The sequence below is a fragment of the Helianthus annuus genome, chromosome 14 (genome assembly GCF_002127325.2).
Source record: "Helianthus annuus cultivar XRQ/B chromosome 14, HanXRQr2.0-SUNRISE, whole genome shotgun sequence".
Classification (NCBI taxonomy): domain Eukaryota; kingdom Viridiplantae; phylum Streptophyta; class Magnoliopsida; order Asterales; family Asteraceae; genus Helianthus; species Helianthus annuus.
Window position 1 is genome coordinate 152,281,243 of NC_035446.2, and position 5,406 is coordinate 152,286,648.

Consider the following 5,406-nt stretch of genomic DNA (forward strand, 5'->3'; position numbering starts at 1 on the left):
CAAAAAATAGAAAAACCAAAATCTATTATATATAATAAACATGTTAAATAAGGGCTGATGTGTCATGTTATGAGGGCTTGGAGAATGAGGTGTCATCACCATAGGGCTTCTTGATATTGGTTTTGGCTCCAAAAACTTCCGTGTGATTTCCCCTTATTTCGTGGGATCCGAATGGCCAAAACCGACCCACAAAATCGGATCCTATAATACCCTTCTTTTTTCTCATTCAGCTTCTCACTCTTCATATTTTCTCTGAAACCCTAACTACACTCTCTCCCTCTTCTCTATAACCCAAACTACATCCGCCTTCACCAATCTTCCTATCATCATCAAGGTTTGTCATCATCATCATTCAATCCCAGATCTTCATCATCCTATTTTTAAACCCTAAAAACCAAAGTCGTATTTCAACAAATGGATGTTTGTTGTTATTTCTATAACTTGAGAAGATTCTTGATTTTTCTGGATTATTTTTGTGAAATTGTTTCAGGGTTTTAGTTTCTCAAATCATCCAAATCTCCGATTCAAGTCTCAGATTCTGGTTATTATCATCGAGGTATCAATCGCCTTTCATGTTTTTCGGTATTTGATTTCCAAATATTTAATTTTTTTTAGATTTTGATTTCAAGGGTTTCAAATGAGTTATTAGTTTTTCTGGATTAATTTGGTTTCTGAGATTGGTTTTTGATTCAAGGGGTGGTTGAATTTGGTCTAAAGTTGGGGCATTTAGTGGGTGTTTATTGTTATTTCTACTCTTGGAATTGAAGTCATAGATTTTGACTAAAAATGGAAGTATAATTAAATATAGATGAATGAGGTCAAATGTTTTAATTTTCAATTGAAATCATATACAGCTTCTTTACAATTTTGGAAAACAAAATCTTAATTGTTAATATAATGGCCGCTGAGAGTGTGAAAAGAGAGACCGGATTGATGCAAACGTTGTCGTATTGTTGCAGAGTACACCACTACAGTGTTGCTTAACAATGGCAAACTTCTGGTAAAATATGCTGGTTGATTTTAGATACATTTGTAGCAGTAATTGGTTTAAATTTTGATTGGAATTTTAAGTTTTACTATGGGTTTAATTTTGATTATTAAGACTGGGAGATAAAGGTGATTATGCATATACCATTACTGTGAGGTACTTTTTTTTGTTTACAAGTAGTTTATTATGTGCATATTTTAATCTCATACTAACAACGATAAAAGTAGATTCACCCGATTAGCAATGGAAGTTCGTTACCTGGTGTCAGGGATTTTCTTAAAGTGTAAGTTAGTTTTCAATATTTTATTATCACAAAAGGTCATATATTCATATTATTAATTATTTTAACAGAAAACTAACATGTTTTCAGGTGCTTTGGTTGTCCTGTATCTGAGGGATATGGAATGACCGAGAGTTCTTGTGTTATAACGTTTATGAATGTCAACGATGTCACCTCGGGTCACGTGGGCGCTCCTAATGCTGCTTGTGGTCAGTTTTTTTCTTTTTCAATAAAATATTAGAAGCTATAGTTTGCCATTCTTTGAATTATGAGATGAATTTAGCACAGGGTACTTCAGTTCTCATTAATTTAATAGGAATGTTGAAACGTATAAAAGTATGAAATGTCAATTAAAGTCTCGATCATATGATAACAATAATAATAAAATTTATATTCTATTTTTTTAATAATTTCTTGTTTCAGAAGTAAAGCTTGTAGATGTTCCGGAAATGAACTGTACATCCTATGATTAACCATATCCTCGTGGAGAGATCTGTGTGAGAGGACCGATTGTCTTTCAAGGCTACTACAAAGATGAAGTGCAAACGTATAATTAAGTCTTGATTACCCTCTTCTACTTTTAATTGTGTATCTTTAAATGTGTGTATTATACCAAATTTTGTGTTGATTTAATTTGATCAGGAGAGAAGTAATCGATGAAGAAGTATGGCTTTATACCGGAGACATAGGATTATGGTCACCTGGAGGCCGCTTAAAGATCATTGACCGGTAGGACATGTCGGTTAACGGGTCTAATAGATTCAGGTCAAAATGGGTCAGTTTTATATGGGTCAGGTTGAATCCCTTATATCAAAAGTTTTTTATTTCTTTTATAGTAGTTAGTGTGTGAAAAAATGATTACAAAAACTATATTTATTTCTATGATAGTTTAATTCTTTGAACATAATGATCTAGGAGGTTTTAACTATATGCTTTGTTTGACCCGTTAGAGATAACACGCAACCCAAATCCATTTGTAAGTAAACGGGTCGAATTTGCCACCAACAGGATTATGACCTATAAGTATTTTATTAATTATATATTTTCTTATTATCAGGAAATAGAATATATGAATGGGTCGAATTTGCCACCAATAGGATTACGAGCTTTGAGTGTTATATTAATTATATTTTCATAATATCAGGAAAAAGAACATTTTCAAATTGGCACAAGGAGAGTACATAGCTCCCGAGAAAATCGAGAGCGTATATGCGAAGTGCAGCTTTGTGGCACAATGCTTTGTTTATGGTAAGAAATTTAAAGATTTATTAATTTGGTTATATCTTTGTTAGTTGTTTCATATTTCTTAAAGTTTTATTTATTATTGGTTGAGAATAGGTGACAGCTTCAACTCTTCTTTAGTTGCTATTGTCTGTGTGGAACCTGATATGCTCAAAGCATGAGCTGCTAAGGAAGGAATAAAGGTGACAATTTATATTTATTTTTACTTCTGATCTTAATAGAAATTGAACGGCAGATAATATATGTTTAAACAAAGATATGATTAGGAAATAATTAAACTTCATTTGCATTTAATATGTTTTATATATTTGACCAAGACTTCAATTTCCCGCACACTGTTATAACCCTATTCTTTGAACCTACACTTTGTTACAAAAGATTACAAAAGCTTGAATTTTTTTTTTTTCACATTTTATATTAAAACTTATTCTATGACTTGTAGTTTGAAAGTTTGGAACAACTGTGCAATGACCCGCGGGCAAGAAAAGTTGTCCTTGCTGACATGGATGCAGTTGGAAAGGAAGCTCAGGTAACTCTTCTCTGCTAACTTTCTTTTGTTCTATCTCATCAGTCAAATGTGATTAGTAAAATCAAATTATTTCAATAATATTATTTTTTTAAATAAAAGGTTTAAGGGGTTTTATGCATTAAAATTAGGCGTTGGCCAACATTCGATTCATATGACATGTTTCCTTTTTACCTATCTTTTTTTTCTAGATTTTACCTGTTCAATAAGAGTATTTGTTTGGCCCTCCATTAGATTACTTTTTTCCCATTAACTTGCTTTTACAGAACGCTATTAATATCTTTCAAGAGTTCAACTAAACATAAACCTCACTGTATTATTCTTCAAAGGTATGACTACTCATTTTTCTTTTTTTAAGTAGCCTAGGTTGTGTTGGTTCTTTACTTTGGAGGGCAATTCATAGTGTGATTGTGATCCAGAGTCTTCAGTGAAATTAGTTTTTCTTTCAGCAATCGTACTAACAAAACTTTTTGGTCTCTGGAAGAGGTGGTATGGGTTCGGACAATTCCAATTGGCATTTTGAGTTGAAATATGACCGGCGGGTTGCTCTCCCAGTAGCTGGGCCATGGCCAATAGCCCATTATAAGGTTTGTAGATATCCATTATTCATTAAGTTTTGAAACCTCAAGTGGGACTGCGTTTGTTTATATGTGATGTTATATTAGTTGGTTGTCTTAAACACATATCATATTACCTTTTGTGTTCCATCTTGTATTATAGCATGGTGTGGTCGTCATAGATGAAAAGCTATACACTGTTGGTGGATGTCGTGATGGGAGGCAGTTAGCTGATGTTTAGGTATTGTATCTGCAATTGGACAAAATTTGAATAAGAAAAAGTATTCATCAATCGTATAACCGAACAAGGAATGATGGGTGTTGAATATTACAAGATTTTGCGGGTTGACCAGAATATATATGTTGAATTTGCCACCAATAGGATTACGAGCTTTGAGTGTTATATTAATTATATTTTCATAATATCAGGAAAAAGAACATTTTCAAATTGGCACAAGGAGAGTACATAGCTCCCGAGAAAATCGAGAGCGTATATGCGAAGTGCAACTTTGTGGCACAATGCTTTGTTTATGGTAAGAAATTTAAAGATTTATTAATATGGTTATATCTTTGTTAATTGTTTCATATTTCTTAAAGTTTTATTTATTATTAATATTGGTTGAAAATAGGTGACAACTTCAATTCTTCTTTAGTTGCTATTGTCTGTGTGGACCCTAATAAAGGTGACAATTTATATTTATTTTTACTTTTGATCTTAATAGAAATTGAACGGCAGATAATATATGTTTAAACTAAGATATGATTAGGAAATAATTGGCTTTGGTTGCTTCTTGCTTTAAAAGAATTGGTGGAACTTTACTTTAGAATTGATATTGGGTTAGAGACCCTGTATCTGTTGATGAATGGACTTAGACCAAGACGCTCATGAATGTGTTGCAGGGCACGGTGATTGCTGAGGCTAAGTATCTGTTAATATGGTAAGTTTTGTCTTTATTGTGATGATGATGGATTCGCGACATAACGTCAACTCGTAATACATATAAATCAACAAATATCTCAGCAAGCTTAGTATCGACACCAAAGTTTATATTATATGGTATCGACACTAAAGTTTATATTATATATTTAAACACTTATAATTTGGTTTTTTTTTTTTTTTTTTTTTTTTTTTTGTAGAGCGAACTCAATTTACTAAAGGAAGGATTTTGGTAACTCGAATGATATGCATCTTCAAAGGGACTCGACTATCTTTAAATTGTATATCCACTGTATCACTAATTTATGTAACATGAGAATTTGTATTTTATTTTATTTATGCACTTTATATTTATCTTAATAGTTTTCTTCAACCCGGGTTGCCACCCGGGTGATAACCTAGTGTATAATATTTGTATGTGGTTAAATGAACTATGAATTACTGATGCTCATTACGTACCTAAATGCCTTAAAAATTGCCAACACAAGTATCGTGTTATCGTTTTTCCCTCAAATACTTGAAGAGAATAAATAATCCTTGAGTCCATCTCGCGTATGTATATATTGAATTTTGGTAGTTGAAGTGACATCTTAATTAATATGTGGGTGAAAATTTGATGTGCATTTAAGTTGGTATTAAAAGGATTAAAGTATGTTACACATGCTAAAGTAAATACACAATTGTTTAGTCGCATAGTTCATTGCCATATACATGACTATCTCATGACATTACGCTATAAACATTAGCAAGCCTAGATAAATGTTTGTTGCTGTTATTATTATTATTGTTGTTATTATTACCACCGTAAGTTTTCAGTTACTATAATTATTATTATTATTTAATATCATTTGATATTTTAAAACTGTTATTAAAAAG

The 5,406-nt window shown here is 31.9% G+C and overlaps 1 pseudogene; it reads left to right on the forward strand.

Moving 5' to 3' along the window:
* Positions 1-256: 256 nt before the first annotated feature.
* Positions 257-4,961, forward strand: LOC110907603 (annotated as a pseudogene).
* The last annotated feature ends 445 nt before the right edge of the window (positions 4,962-5,406 follow it).